Raw genomic sequence first — 17,012 nt, 5'->3', positions numbered from 1 at the left:
TAAAGCTAAACTATAGGCATTTCTAATAAAGCACTGTTTCTATTCTGCCAGAGAATTTCTAAATATGTAACAAAATTAATTGTAATAAGTACTTATTTTTAATTTGCCTACTATTTTGCTAATACTATGTATTATTGTAACTTATCTTTGACCTGTCCAATATTAATTGCACAATTTGTGATGTAAGATAAAACTGGACCAATAATAAATCAAATCAAATCAAATTAATTTCGAGAAATGAAAATGTTTGTATAACGTAAATTAAAGAAGCTTTCAAGCTTCCCTATGCAATAAAGCTGGTTTCTGAAATACAATTTTTTGAAAAGAAGCTGTACACAATGTGTGCTGTAAGAGTATTTTCAACGTAGATTAAGATATGTAAAAGTGTAGTTTCAGCTCTCTGAGACTGCAGACGTGTGTGCAAGTTGTGTTTGTGTGAGTGTTTGTGTGCGTGTGTGTATGTGTATGTGTGTCTACTGCTGACAAAGGCCTTCATGGCCAAAAGCTATGATGGTGTGAATCTTTTTACTGTGCCTATCGCGACTCTTCATCTCCGCAACTTTCCTTCTCTGGTATTGTTACATTCCATCCTGGATTTTACTTTGTAAGATATATAAACTTTCATTACAATTCAAATTATTCATTTCACTTATATTTTTTTTATTTCTTCAGTTGTTATTTTACATTCTTGTTCCTTTTCTTTCTTCGTTTAGCATTTCACATGTGTGTATTTTGTTAATTGAAAATAATAAGTAACTACTTATTATTGTAGAAAATAATGACGATGATAATTTGTAAAGAAATTCTTGAAACATGTTTTCTTACAGCATGCACATAAAATGAATGAAATTTCTTCATGTAATATACGCAACAGAGAAGACAATATAAAACAAAATTCAGCAGGATTCCAAATTGTCACAGATGGTACTCAAATTATTCTGTTGTGGATCAGGCATATTTCAATATATCTATAAGTTTTGGCGAAGAGAATTGGTTGTTTAGTGCTAGTGACTGCAGCTCGATTTCATTATTTCACAAGTGAAGATTGACACCACTTCCAAAATCAAAAGCTGTATACGTCCCACGGCTGTACCTGTGCCATCGAGCCTATTGGGATCGCCTTACGAACAAGTTCCTTCTCCTCATGTACAATGCTCTAAATGGTTTTATCACATTGACCAGCTGCCTTTTCATAGTTGTAAGAGAAAACAATGGTGAGTTTGGTCCGAGAACTTGAGAATTTCTTTTTGAAGCCACAAATGTCCTTGTCATACCATCAAAATGTCACCAAACAAACACCCGACCAAGTCGAAAGATATTTGAAAGCTGTTTTCTTTCCCAGTGAGGGAGAATATCTGTATTGTTGTTAGATTATTGCAGTGGTCAGTGTGAAAGAACCATATAGAGCATCGTACCTGAAGACAAAGAACTCGTTCACCCTCACCTAGTGATACCAAAGGGATCGACAGCACAGGTACAGCTGTGGGAAGTATACAGTTGGCGATGTTGGAAGTTTTTGTGAGAAGACTTTCTGATTTACATCTGCTGAATGATTATGATGTCAGTCTCCACCTGAGAAACAACACAATAGAACTGCAGTAGGCAGCATTTTGCAAAATTTCAAATTATTACAGAAGCTGATTACACAGTTTTCAAGAATATTAATTACACATGACCTTTCATACGAAAAACATTTTTTATATATTGTCTTGAAGATATTCCTTCTAAACCTAAACTGCCAAATTGTCTTTCAGGGTGTGTTTTATCCCTTAATAGTGAAATTAGGTACCAACAAAAAATATATATACTGTACTATTTGGCTCCTCAACACACCCGCCAAGTTTCATCGAGATCGTTTATTGACATTTGGGAATGTTGAAACTTCCTGGCAGATTAAAACTATGTGCCAGACCGAGACTCGAAATCAGGACCTTAGCCTTTCGCGGGCAAGTGCTCTACCGACTGAGCTACCCAAGCACGACTCACACCCCGTCCTCACAGCTTTACTTCTGGCAGTACCTCGTCTTCCACCTTCCAAACTTTACAGAAGTTCTCCTGCAAACCTTACAGAGCTAGCACTCCTGAAAGAAAGGATATTGTGGAGACATGGCTTTGCCACAGCCTGGGGAATGTTTCCAGTGTGAGATTTTCACTCTTCAGTGGAGTGTGCGCTGATATGAAACTTCCTGGCAGATTAAAACTGTGTGCCAGACTGAGACTCGAACTCGGGACCTTTGCCTTTCGTGGGCAAGTGCTCTACCACCTGAGCTACCCAAGCACGACTCACGCCCCGTCCTCAAAGCTTTACTTCTGCCAGTACCTCGTCTCCTATCTTGATTTTGGAATGTTCTTTTGTAAGTCTGCCTGTTACAGCAGAGAACACTATCAGCACAACACTATTTCGCTACGCCTAGTCACGCTGCCTTGCAGCGTCATGCAAATACTCGTCTGCTCCGACTATTTAAGCCATTACAAAACCATACAAAGTCATTTACATGCTATGGAGCGGACAGTACCAGCAGATCAGATGCAATGCCACCATTCGGCAGTACTGGCAGTTCCATCTCAGCACTCCACGCTGGCAACTCAGCCCAGTTTGTCCCGATCTTCACCGGCAGCACATCAGCTGTTGCATGCCAGCAGCAACAACAACGTCCCCACACTTCACGCCGCCTCCTACTGCAACTCTAGGATTCATCGTGTAGGAACATAACACACGATGTCCACAGCAGAGACATTTCTGTTATACACACATCAAAAAAGAGTTTTGCATCACTTCGGTTCCAAGACAGAAAATTGGAATAGAGATCAACATAAAAAGGGCGGAAATGATGTTTATTGCTCGTGAAAACCACACATTGCACGTTGTACCACCATACAGCGAGACCTTCAGACGTAGTGGTCCGGACTGCTGTACATTCGGCATGTTGTTGGGCCCATCTGTACCACTCTGCATGGTGTCACGGTTGCAAAGATGGACCTCACCACGGGCATCAGGAGTGAAGTTGCACATCATGCAGACTACTGCGTGCAGTTGAGTCACAAAATGACGTCCTGTGGCTGCACGAAAAGCATTATTCAACACGGTGGCAGTGCTATCAGGGTTCCTGTGAGGCTTAATCCGTAGATAGCGGTCATCCACTGGACGGCCTGAGCAAGGCATGTCATCGACAGATCCTGTCTCTCTGTATCTTGTCCACATCTGAACAACATCTCTTTGGTTCAATCCGTGATGCTTGGACACTTCCCTTGTTGAAAGCCCTTCCTGGCACAAAGTAACACTGGGGATGTGATCAAACTGCGACCATGACTGTCTAGGCACGATTGAAATACAGACAACACAAGCCGTGTACCTTTTACTTCCTGGTAGATGACTGGAACTGATTGGCTATCGGACCCCCTCGCATCTAATATGTGCTGCTCATGCAGGATTGTTTACACCTTTGGGCAGGTTTAGTGACACCTCTCAACAGTCAAAGGGACTGTGTCTGTGATACAATATCCACAGTCAATGTCTATCTTCAAGAGTTCTGGGAACCAGGGTGATGCAAAACTTTCTTTGACATGTGCATATAGTCGTGTGGATATTTGTCCGAGGACATTATAATTGAGTTTTGGTTTTGTTAACAAACAGTATTTTTGATCATTCTTGGTGCAAGTATACATCGGTTCCATATTTGCAGTAGAGTTGTCGGATCTCGACTGATGTAAGCAGTAACATCATTCATTGATAAACAACAGTCTCTACAGGCCACAACCGTGCTGCTCTCATATCCTGACATGTGCCGACAGACATTTCTCCATCTTACACGAGGTATAATGCAACCTTTTCACAAACAACATCTAATGCGATTTCTGAATGTGAAATCCACTGTGTAATCTTTCCTCACATACAGAAGGTAGTGGATTTACTTCTACTTACTCTGTGGGGTTACACTGAAATGCCAGTTGTTTGCGTATCCAAACATTCAGTACCCTTCAAGCAAATTTGATGTTCCTCATGTTCCAGTTGTGTACTGTTGCAATTTTAATGTCCCCCAATGTGTTTTCATTTAATGGCTGCACTTATGATTTTTAACACATTTTCAATCATCACATTTATGAATTACTCATACAGTTCTCAACTCCTTCACCAGTTACAGTTTCATCACCTAGCCAGTTATTTTGTTTGAACTACACTACAAAGTCAGTAGCAGTGCTTACATTTCAAGCTGTTCCAGGCGGTAGATCTCAGAGAAGGCAGCAGCCGAGAGCACCTTTGCATCACAGACAGAGAGTTCCGCAAAGCAGGGAGCCCACGGCTGATGGCAATTATTGTCTCATTGTCCAAGCCAGGTCCACACCATATGTCCAGCTTTCTCAATCTTTTCAGCCCTCGACCCCTTTAAAACACAATTAATTACATAGTTAAAGTTGTGTCAGATTATCTTGTCTTTATTAGAGAAAAAAATCAGAGAGACAAAATTTAAATGACCTGCTTGCAAACTGCTCACCAGTTTTGACGACTTTGATATTCTAACTGAGTGCCATGCGAAGATAAAATAGTTTTTAGGAAATATCCAAGTCACAGGTCACAATACACTAGCCAATTTGGGGCAGGTAGAATTTCAGAATACTTAAAAATAAGGGAATTATAAGTATAATAGCTTCAAAGATATCAAAGACTGAATTTCAATTTGTTTCACATATACCTGACTCATCACCAACTGTGAACACTCAGATATTAATAGGATCAATAAACAGGGAGGCAAAAAAACTGAAGATAATGCCAGAGCAGCATAAGCAACATCAAACTGAGCAAAATTTTCGAAATAATCAGAGGTCAGAAGGGCAATTATGATAAGCTATGGCCACAAAATTAAGGAGAGTCAGCAATGAGCATACAAAACCTCCTCCAGGAAGGGAATCAGTCTGTGTGTGTCTACCAGTGTGCTTTTGTCAGAATAAGGTGCTACTCCACTTGTTACAATAACAGTTAATTCAGTGTCTTTCCACATTAGCTAGCCCTTAGATTTCACTGTTAACAACATCAAATCTTGTGGTACTACATGTCTACTATCTTAGTGTAGTTCCATTTCTCCAACATAAATTACCATCTTAATAAATTAATGACAGTATGCTATAATTAGCACAGTCGTGCATCGCCCAGTAGACACCACAGAAAATTTGCAACAAACGTAACTACCCACAGGCAGTAATTTAAAGTTTGCCTACATTTGACTGGTCAGCAGGAATCATAATCTTCAGGAACTTTTTTTTTAATTTTTTTATTTTAAGCAACTAGTTTTGTAGGACCAAATTGAGGAACAAATCTTTAAGGTCATGGGACTGGTCAGTACATGAAATTACAGCATAAAAGTATTGACAGATAAAATAAAATGTTTATGAACCCAAAAAAGACAAGCCATAAGTTTATGTAAACAAAATCAACAATATAACACAGGAATCGGCTTATTTTTTCTAGGAACTGCTTGACAGAACATGACAAGTGGCTCATGAGGAAGCTCTTCAGTTTCTATTTGAAAGAGTGTGGATTACTGCTAAGACATTTGAATTCTTGTGGTAGCTTATTGAAAATGGATGCACCCCTTTCTGCACAAGAGCCAACGAAGTGCGACCCAAATGGAGATTGGACTTTTGTCTAGTATTAACTGAGTGAAAGCTGCTAATTCTTTGGAATAAGCTGATATTGTTAACAATAAATGACAGTAAAGAATACATATATTTATAGGCCAATTTCAGAATGTCCAGACTAATGAACAAGGGTCGACAATAGATTCAGTTATTGCCCGAACTGCCTGTTTCTCAGCCACAAATATCCTTAGAGAATGGGAAGAGTTCCCCCATAATATAATACAAAATGTCATAAGAAAATAAAAATAAGCAAAGTAAATGACTTTTTGTATCAAACTATCACCTATTTCAGATACCATTTAAATAGCACAAATGGCACCATTAAGTCTTTAGACAAGATCCTGAATAGTTTACTATCTACCTAAACACCTAGAAATTTGATCTGTTCAATTTAAATAATCACATGCCCATTCAGTGAAATTAAAATGTCAGGTTTTGTTGAATTGTCTGTTAGATACTGTAAAGACCGAGTCTTACTGTAATTTAGCATTAGTTTCTTTTCTACAAGCTGTGAACTTATGTCATGAACTGCATTATCTGAAACAGAGCCAATGTTGCACACATCTTTTACTACCAAGCTGGTGTCATCAGTGAACAGAAATATTTTAGAATCACCTGTAATACTTGGAGGCATATCATTTATATAAATAAGGAACAGGAGTGGCCCCAGCACTGATCGCTGGTGCACCCCCCCCCCTCCCCCCCCCCCCTCAGACCCCACATTGTACACATTCTCAACACTGTGGATCATGATGTTTTGCTGTATTGTTAAAATGAGAGGTGAACCAATTGTGAGCTACCCCCTGTATTCCATAATGGTCAACTTCTGCAGCAATATTCTTTGAACAACACAATCAAATGCCTTAGTTAAATAAAAAAGGATGCCTACCGTTTGAAACCTTTTGTTTAACAAAAGAAATTAAAACAAGGATAGCAATGGCAAAAGAGGCGTTTTATAAGAAAAGGAGAATCTTCTGCAGCGGTATGGACAGGGAACTCAGAAAGAGACTCATAAAATGTCTTGTATGGAGTGTTCTTCTATATGGCGCTGAAACATGGACTATGAGGAAAAAAGACAGAGAAAGGCTGGAGGCTTTTGAGATCTGGACATGGCGGAAGATGGAAGGAATAAGGGGATGGACAGAGTAAAAAATGAAGAGGTACTGAGAAGAGTGGGAGAGAAAAGGCAGTTACTAGATGTAATAAAGAGAAGAAAAAGAAATTGGATTGGGCATATATTAAGAAAGAATGACGGACTGATAAAAACAGTTTTAGAAGGTTATGTAGAAGGGAAAAGGAAGCGAGGAAGGAAGAGATTCCAGATACTGGATGACATGATGGACGGTACAACATACAGCAGCCTTAAGAAGGAAGCAATGGATCGCAGAAAATGGAGAGGCAAAGGACCTGCTAATATAGCAGATAACTGATGATGATGTTTAACCCATCCGTTCCGTAGAAATGTTGGAACACGTGAGGCAATAATGACGTTACGACTTATCTTAGAAGATAGATTAAGGAAAGGCAAACCTATGTTTCTACCATTTGTAGACTTAGAGAAAGCTTTTGACAATGTTGACTGGAATACTCCCTTTCAAATTCTGAAGGTGGCAGGGTTAAAATACAGAGAGCGAAAGGCTATTTACAATTTGTACAGGAACCAGATGGCAGTTATAAGAGTTGAGGGACATGAAAGGGAAGCAGTGGTTGGGAAGGGAGTGAGACAGGGTTGTAGCCTCTTCCCGACTTTATTCAATCTGTATATTGAACAAGCAGTGAAGGAAACAAAAGAAAAATTCGGAGTAGGTATTAAAATCCACGGAGAAGAAATAAAAACTTTGAGGTTCGCCGATGACATTGTAATTCTGTCAGAGACAGCAAAGGACTTGGAAGAGCAGTTGAACGGAATGGATGGTGTCTTGAAAGGTGGCTACAAGATGAACATCAACAAAAGCAAAACGAGGATAATGGAATGTAGTCGAATTATGTCGGGTGATGCTGAGGGTATTTGATTAGGAAATGAGACACTTAAAGTAGTAAAGGAATTTTGCTACTTGAGGAGCAAAATAACTGATGATGGTCGAAGTAGAGAGGATATAAAATGTAGACTGGCAATGGCAAGGAAAGTATTTCTGAAGAAGAGAAATTTGTTAACATCGAGTATAGATTTAAGTGTCAGGAAGTCGTTTCTGAAAGTATTTGTATGGAGTGTAGCCATGTATGGAAGTGAAACATGGACTATAAATAGTTTAGACAAGAAGAGAATAGAAGCTTTCGAAATATGGTGCTACAGAAGAATCCTGAAGATTAGATGGGTAGATCACATAACTAATGAGGAGGTATTGAACAGAATTCTGGAGAAGAGGAGCTTGTGGCACAACTTGACAAGAAGAAGGGATCGGTTGGAAGGGCATGTTCTGAGGCATCAAGGGATCACTAATTTAGTATTGGAGGGTAGCATGGAGGGTAAAAATCATAGAGGGAGACCAAGAGATGAATACACTAAGCAGATTCAGAAGGATGTAGGCTACAGTAAGTACTGGGAGATGAAGAAGCTTGCACAGGATAGTGTAGCATGGAGAGCTGCATCAAACCAGTCTCAGGACTGAAGACCACAACAACAACAACACCTATCAGCTGACTTCAATCTAAAAAAGATGCAGCTCTAACACCAATTACTACAGGAATTTTTCCACGAGTGATCCCACCACCACCCACTACACTGTTACCTATAAGCTTTGGCAGCCTCCCCTCTCCATACCTATTGAGGTGCAGACCATGCCTAGTGACATCCGATCTACTGATGGATCACATGGCAGTGCTGCCAGTCGAGTCTGTGTCCTCCTCCATCAGTGCCTTCTCCAGCCCCACGTTAACACACCCAACGGCAACACTACGACGAGGCCAGTCGTGACGCTGAAACGGTTGCACGAAGTGCATGTTAGTGCCACCAGTTTGAGTAGCTATCTCTACAAGGTCACCACCTGCATCACACTCCCTCACCCTATCGATACTATTCCCAGCGCCACTCACAATCACGATGTGATCCTCTTTTGTAAAATTCCTACGTAACTCCTCTACATTAACGGTCACCTGAGCCAATCCTGCACTAGGCTTCACAATGCCGGTGACCTGTTACTCTCCCCCCGACACTTCCTGCAACTGCGGGTTCATACCTCTGCCGTGTGAATTATCTAACAGGAAGAAGAAGGTTCTGCTGCTAGAATTTGCAACTGACTCAGGTTCTCTAACTGCTGAGGACTTCTGCATGTTTCCTACACCTACAGTTACAAGAGGCTGCAAGAGACACTCCACTAAACACAGACAGTTGGTAAAATCTATCTGTTATACGACAACTGTCCGAATATCTACTCCTCCTAGCTGCCTTCTTACCAACTGCCATTTCCCATTCCTAGTGCCCTTTGTCCTCAACCTATCTAGTCCTTCCTTTGTGTTTTGTAACTATGCTCTTTAGCATAACAGGTAGCTATCTGGGGGCAAGTCAGTTTAAAATCACACACATTTCCGTGCACTCATACCAATCTGCTGTAGGTCCGCAATAGTCGAGTTATGGCCTACAGTTACTCTGAAAATTTTGGTCAAATGGACCCGTATCCCGCTCAGGACAGTTTTTTTATTTTTCTTTCCTTTCTCTTATATTTGATCAAAGCTAGTCCTCAATCATTTATGTCATACACCTGAGACTGTGCAAATAACGATTTCTTAAAATGTATACAGCTGCGGTACCTGTCACAGTGAAATGTCATCCACTATCAGAGATACATTTCACGAGGAAAGCCTCACCGACTGTGGCCGAACGGTACGAAACCCGTGTCTAAACAGTCAACTCCCGTCCGCAGGGCTTATAATTTCTGTTCTCGCAGTACTTTTTCCTCTCCAACTCGAAAATGAAAGTTACTGCAAAATTCACGTGTCCAAGAGAACAGACACCTTTCTTGATCCTGAAACCAGTACGAATCGAGACACAAAGGAATTGCTGACATTTAGCTGCTAGTGGGCGTCGAGTTACATCAGTGGGGAAAATTAAAAGTTTGTGCTGGACCGGGATCCGAACCTGCACCTCCTGCTTGCTAGACAGATGCTGGCTCACCTCCCTTTAGACTCAAATTCTCCATTTATCCACACACTACTGAGATAGTGTCCCTGCTCATTACACCCGTAAATTGAGAACTAGGTCTGACAGGAGGTGTGATACGGTAGTCCGTGAAGCTGCAATGACTACCGTGTCCAGATGCCTCGGTGGTCAGAGCATTTGCCGAGTGAGCAGGAGACCCGGGTCAAATCCCGGTCTGGCACAAATGTTCAAATTTTCCCACTGATGTAAATAAAAGCCCTCTAGCAGCTAAATGTCATTAATTCATTTGTGTCCTCTTGCAGTCTTCAAGGGTTGCAGGAGGAAAAGCTTACGGGCACTTCTACAGTTGTAAAGGGGACTTAGAGTTTCGTCATCAAAACTTGAGTTACTGTCTGTGGAAATGTACCATTTTGATATAAGTTTAGTTTTAATATCAGATCACTTCCAAAACTTCCACTCCACCGCACACACACAAACCGAGGAGAGGGCAGTGCCGTCACTCTCTACTGGGATTATGATACTGCTTACCATTTCCCTCCAAACACAACAATGACTGTGAGAAACTGGTACGTTTTGCAACTGGAACGGTTGACTGCGTTTCTTCACAGATTTCTCCACACACTACTTTTCAGGAGGACATTTTTGTCACACAGAAGAGGACCCGACGGTGAGTGCCCGTATCTCCACTGTGTGCGTACCGTGAAGCAGGTTACTTCAAAGTGGTCTGAGCTTCACACTGAAACAGCAAATTTCTAGACTTAGTAGACAAAGTTTGGATGAAGAATCTAAGTCTCCTCCACAACCCTCAGAAGTCTGTAATAAGAATTAAGAAACCGTCATCTACACTTTTCCTTTTTCTTTCCTAATGAAATATGAATACAATAGTCAAGCAAATGTGTTAACACAATTATTGCTGGAATCTCTCTCTCTCTCTCTCTCTCTCTCTCTCTCTCTCTCTCTCTCTCTCTCTCTCTCTCACACACACACACACACACACACACACACACACACACACACACAACCACACACAAACTCACTATGTTCATTGAAGACTCACTAATTTCTTTCCTGCGATGTAAGCCTTCAAATTACGTTGGAAGAAATTCAGGATGGGAGTAGGGAAATCAGAGAAATCATCTGCGACAGGCACATTGGATGAAAGCTGCCAACTTATTTTTTCTTTACGAAAATGGTACTTGTGGTGATTACTTGTGGCATGTATCCTAAATACAACAATATGTTTGAAATATTGGGGCTGTCGACTGACTGTGTGCAGTGCTATAAGTGTAAAAAATATTGCAACAAGTTTGAGTCAGACAAACATAAGTGTAGAGACATTAACTGATTGGAATATTGTGTTAATTCCTGCAAATATTGTGCACTAATTTTTGGTCAAAAAATTGTTGTTTGTTTATAATTAGGAGTAAATTAGGCCACTCACCAAATACCAGGAGTGTTGAGTTTTCAACAGATCACACAAAAAGAGGAGGAAAATCTTGCTACTTCTGGGAAAACATCCTTCTGTGAGTTAGAGAACACTCACTCACACTGTGTGTCCAGCCTGCAGAGAGGAGAATGTGTGTGTGTGTGTGTGTGTACATTATAGCTCATGAAAGGATCTCTCCTCCAAACGGTTACAAAGTTTTACTACCTGTACTGACATAAAGGTTATTACTGTTTGCTGTTGTACTGACATAAAGGCTATTACTGTTTGTTCAGCCTCTCTAGCCTCCTGCAGGGCTTGATCTTTGTCATGCATAACACTAGATACGTGACTTTGTTGTGACTTCCATTGTCTTGCGCTAGCACCTAATCCGTGGATCTGACCCACTAATGTGTTAGGAAAGTCTAATGTTAAATGTCTAAAATCTGTCAGTTATTTACATTATATGAATATCTTTTCATTTACATTGACTGTAATGTTTGCATAAGTACATCCGAAAGCTTTATTATGTTTCTGTACTTTATGAGACAAGATGTTTAATACCAGCAAGATGACTTGAGCTGTGATTACTATTCATCCACAAACATCTATGTGGTGACCTACATTTTTAAATGCGTGCTATACTTTTCATATGATTTCGATATAATTACTTCACTTTAATGTAATGCTACTACTCATACCTGTATCTACTATCTACACCTATGTGCTATTCTACACTTTTGACTTTTTGCAATGGTTCTGATAGCTTACCAACTTTCGTCTTTCATTGACCTCTTGTACAACTGGCTTGTACTTTTACAGAAATTTTTTTTATTGTTTTTATGTTTAGAGTGAATGTTTTGTTTTAACACATTGTGGTAACTTTCAACACTCAAAGCATGAAGCAGCATTAGTGGTATCTTTGCCTCAATTTCACTTTGTAACAAACATCTATGGTCAGATTTTTTTTTACAATTAGCAGATGATCGGTTATAATAGGACACACCAACTGTTGTGCAAAAATACCTGACTTTATATATTTTTGCCAGTGTTTTTTCCATGACTGTATTACTATCACAAAATAAAGAACAAAGATAGTTTGTGCATGTTCAGATGGGGCAGTATTTTCATGGATAGACACAGTGATGTGATATGTTGTTGTTGTGGTCTTCAGTCCTGAGACTGGTTTGGTGCTGCTCTCCATCCTACTCTATCCTGTGCAAGCTTCTTCATCTCCCAGTACCTACTGCAACCTACATCCTTCTGAATCTCCTTAGTGTATTCATCTCTTGGTCTCCCTCTACGATTTTTACCCTCCACACTTCCCTCCAATACTAAATTTGTGATCCACTGATGCCTCAGAATGTGTCCTACCAATCGATCCCTTGTTCTAGTCAAGTTGTGCCACAAATTCCTCTTCTCCCCAATTCTATTCAGTACCTCCTCATTAGTTATGTGATCTACCCATCTAATCTTCAGCATTCTTCTGTAGCACCACATTTCGAAAGCTTGTATTCTCTTCTTGTCTAAACTATTTATTGTCCATGTTTCACTTCCATACATGCCTATACTTCACACAAATACTTTCAGAAACGACTTTCTGACATTCAAATTTGATGTTAAAAAATTTATCTTAGTCAGAAACATTTTCCTTGTCATAGTCAATTTACATTTCACAAGTATATCTTCTTTACTCAAACCCTCCTCAGTTATTTTGCTCCCCAAATAACAAAACTCATTTACTATTTTAAATATCTCATTTCCTAATCTAATACCCTCAGCATCACCTGATTTAATTTGACTACATTCCATTAACCTCATTTTGCTTTTAGTGTTGTTCATCTTATATTCTCCTTTCAAGACACTGTCCATTCCATTCAGTTGCTCTTCTAGGTCCTTTGCTGTCTCTGAGGGAATTACAATGCCATCAGCAAACCTCAAAGCTTTTATTTATTCTCCATGGATTATAATTCCTACTCCAAATTTTTCTTTTGTTTCCTTTACTGATTGCTCAAAATACAGATTGAATAACATGGGGGATGGGCCAGAACCCTGTCTCACTCCCTTCTCAACCACTCCCCTTGACTCTTATAACTGCAATCTGGTTTCTGTACAAATTGTAAATAGCCTTTTGCTCCCTGCCACCTTCAGAACATGAAAGACAGTATTACAGTCAACATTGTCAAAAGCTTTCTGTAAGTCTCCAAATGCCTTTCCTTAATCTATATTCTAAGATAAGCCGTAGGGTGAGTATTGTGTCACGTGTTCCAACATATCCACGGAATCCTAATTGATCTTCCCAAAGGTTGGCTTCTACCAGTTTTTACATTCGTCTGTAAAGAACTTGTGTTAGTATTTTGCAACCGTGACTTATTAAACTGATAGTTCAGTAATTTTCACATCTATCAACACCTCCTTTCATTAGGATTGGAATTATTATATTCTTCTTGAAGTCTGAGGGTATTTCACTTGTCTCATACATCTTGCTCACCAGGTGGTAGAGTTTTGTCAGGACTTGCTCTCCTAAGGCCGTCAGTAGTTCCAATGGAATGTTGTCTACTCCTGGGGCCTTGTTTTGACTCAGGTCTTTCAGTCCTCTGTCAAATTCTTCATGCAGTATCACATCTCCCATTTCATCTTCCTCTACATCCTGCTCCATTTCCATAATATTGCCCTGAAGTCCATTGTCCTTGTATAGACTCTCTATATATTCCTTCCACCTTTCTGCTTTCCCTTCTTTGCATAGGATGGGTTTTTCATCTGAGCTCTTGATGTGCATACAGGTGGTTCGCTTTTCTCCAAAGGTCTCTCTAATTTTCCTGTAGGCAGTATCTATCTTACCCCTACTCATATGTGCTTCTATGTCTTTACATCTGTCCTCTAGCCATCCTTGCTTCGCCATTTTGCACTTCCTGTCATTCTCATTTTTGAGATGTTTGTATTCCTTTTTGCCTGCTTCATTTACTGCATTTCTGTATTTTTTCCTTTCATCAATTAAATTCAATCTCTCTTCTGTTACCCAAGGATTTGTACAAGCCCTCTTCTTTTTACCTACTTGATCCTCTGCTGCCTTCACTATTTCATCTCTCAGAGCTACCCATTCTTCTTCTACATTCCTTTCCCCTGTTCTTGTCAATTCTTCCCTAATGCTCCCCCTGAAACTCTCTACAACCTCTGGTTCTTTCAGTTTATCCAGGTTCCATCTCCTTAAATTTCTACCTTTTTGCAGTTTCTTCAGTTTCAATCTATAGTTCATAACCAATATATTGTGGTCACAGTTCACATCTGTCCCTGGAAATGTCTTACAATTTAAAACCTGGGTCCTAATTCTCTGTCTTACTGTTATGTAATCTATATGAAACATTCAGTGTCTCCAGGCCTCTTCCATGAATACAACCTTCTTTCATGATTCTTAAACCAAGTTTTAGCTATGATTAAGTTATGCCCTGTGCGAAATTCTACCAGGCGTCTTCCCCTTTCATTCCACACCCCCAGTCCGTATTCACCTATTACAGTTCCTTCTCTTCCTTTTCCTACAATCGTATTCCAGTCCCCCATGACTACTAAATTTTTGTCTCCCTTAACTATCTGAATAATTTCTTTTATCACATTTCTTCAATCTCTTCATCATCTGTGGAGCTACTTGACATATAAACTTGTACTAGTGTGATAGATGTGGGCTTCGTGTCTATCTTGGCTACAAATAGGCATTCAATATGCTGTTCATAGTACCTTACCTGTGTTCCCATTTTTTTATTCATCATGAAACCGACTCCTGCATTCGTCCTATATGATTCTGTATATATAACGCTGTATTCCCCTGACCAGAAGTCTTGTTCTTCCTGTCACCGAACTTAACTAATTCCCACTACATCTAACTTTAACCTATCCATTTCCCTTTTTAAGTTTTCTAGCCTACCTGCCCTATTAAGGGATCTGACATTCCACACTCCAATCAGCAGAACACCAGTTCTGTTTCTCCTTGTGACGACATCCTCCTTAGTAGCCCCCAGCCCAAGATCTGAACGGGGAACTATTTTACCTCCAGAATATTTTACCCAAGAGGATACCACCATCATTTAACCATACAGTAAAGCTGCATGCCCTCACGAAAAATTACGGCTGTAGTTTCCCCTTGCTTTCAGCCATTCGCAGCACCAGCACAGCAAGGCCATTTTGGTTAGTGTTACAAGGCCAGATCAGTCAATCAGCTCGACTGTTGCAACTGCAACCACTGAAAAGACTGCTGCCCCTCTTCAGGAACCACACATTTGTCTGGCCTCTCAACAGATACCCCTCCGCTGTGGTTGCAACTACTGTACGACACTCTATTTTGCTGAGGCACGCGAGCTTCCCCACCAATGACAAGGTCCATGGTTCTTGGGGGAGATGATATGTTATGTTATGTGAATAATATTTGGTCTTTTGTCAGTATTAGCTTATATCATCTCACATATAAGTGATTGTACTTTAAGCATTTCTGCCCGTTTCACACTTTCTTACATGTATACAAATACGGTGATGACGGTTTAAAGGACACCAATACTAATAATAGAAGATGCCTAAACACCTGTGTGTTGTATGCTTCATAAAAAGAAAAAAAGCCAGGAGTTTCTCCCCATGTGAATCTACAACAAATTCCACCTGCTCACAAACAGATCTCACATTAAAATTACCATGTAAGCAACAACCAGTCGCAAAATCATGTTTTCTTTATTTATTTTTGCAAATCGACCTACGTTTGTTCCTTTTTACTAATTTGTACAATCGCTTTTTGGTGTATATAACAGTACTATGTGGCTGACAAAATCTTTGTCAATATATCCCTTTTTTGTAAATATTTCAGTATTTTATCATTATATTTTACCTCACGTTGTATGTAATTTCTTCTTCTCATTTTTATTTTAACTGTATCTTTTCGCATAGAGGGTGGGTTTGCTTTGCAGCGCCCCCTTACAGTTCCTCGTTGTCACAGTCAGTTATCGACGTACCACTTAATGTTTGGCCTCTGCTTAATACAGTGTTACTACTCAGGGAACATATTCATTGAAAGGTAAATTTGTATGCGCATTTTAAATGGTTTAATGCATCTATATACATTTAATTGGTTTTACGTTGCTTTATGTACATTTATTCATTTGGTCACTGTTATTAATTATTTTTATTTTTATTCTCGTGTTTGTAGCTGTTAATCAGTTGAAATCGATTTGCAAAAGTAAATAAAGAAAACACGATTTTGTGACTGGTTGCTGCTTACTCCGTAAATTTTCAGTTTACAGCCGCTGCACAACTTGGGAACCACACGGAGCCTACCATTCACAAGATCTCGCACTGCAACACCACACCCAGATTATTTCTAAAAATGGAGCGACAGTCAACCACACCCTTTCACAGGAGCTACATCAGAGTGGCTGTAAACTCCCACTTTAAATTCGTCAGAATTACTGGGTCACAGTGTCTGTCCTTTGCTCGTGAGATTCTAAAAAGCAACGACGAATTTCGTCCATTGAAGTGCAACATTTAACTCGGATACATTATAGACAGTGACAGATACGCTCTAAAGTTCCATCCGAACGAGTTTCGTACCTTTTGAGAGCTGATTCGGTAACATCAAAAAACCATTTATCATTAAACTAATAAAACTATTAAAATAAACTGTCAGATAGCACACTCGGTACTCGGACCACCTGTGTGTCAGCCACAGTCGAGCGACGGCCGTTCGTGTGGAGAAACAGCTCACCGGCAGTTGTGCCCGTGTAGAATGCCACACAGTGGTCGCAGCTAAACTGGCGGACTGCACGGCTGCTTCCACAGGTGACCCTGCCTCTGATGTCTGTGACAGGACTGGAGTACGTTGCA

General features: G+C 40.0%; 1 long non-coding RNA gene across 1 annotated transcript in view; it reads right to left on the bottom strand.

The window, feature by feature from the left end:
• Positions 1–10,370, bottom strand: part of LOC126424954 (uncharacterized) — a 43,236-nt gene extending 32,866 nt beyond the window's left edge. Inside the window, exons 1-2 of the long non-coding RNA XR_007576236.1 lie at positions 10,259–10,370; positions 4,204–4,382 (exon numbers count right to left, since the gene is read on the bottom strand). This is a non-coding gene — a long non-coding RNA (uncharacterized LOC126424954). The remainder of the gene's footprint in view (positions 1–4,203; positions 4,383–10,258) is intronic.
• Between the last annotated feature and the right edge of the window lie 6,642 nt (positions 10,371–17,012).

The sequence above is a fragment of the Schistocerca serialis genome, chromosome 10 (genome assembly GCF_023864345.2).
Source record: "Schistocerca serialis cubense isolate TAMUIC-IGC-003099 chromosome 10, iqSchSeri2.2, whole genome shotgun sequence".
Lineage (NCBI taxonomy): Eukaryota > Metazoa > Arthropoda > Insecta > Orthoptera > Acrididae > Schistocerca > Schistocerca serialis.
The sequence above is the reverse complement of the archived record's forward strand: the minus strand, read 5'-3'. Positions and strand labels throughout refer to the sequence as shown.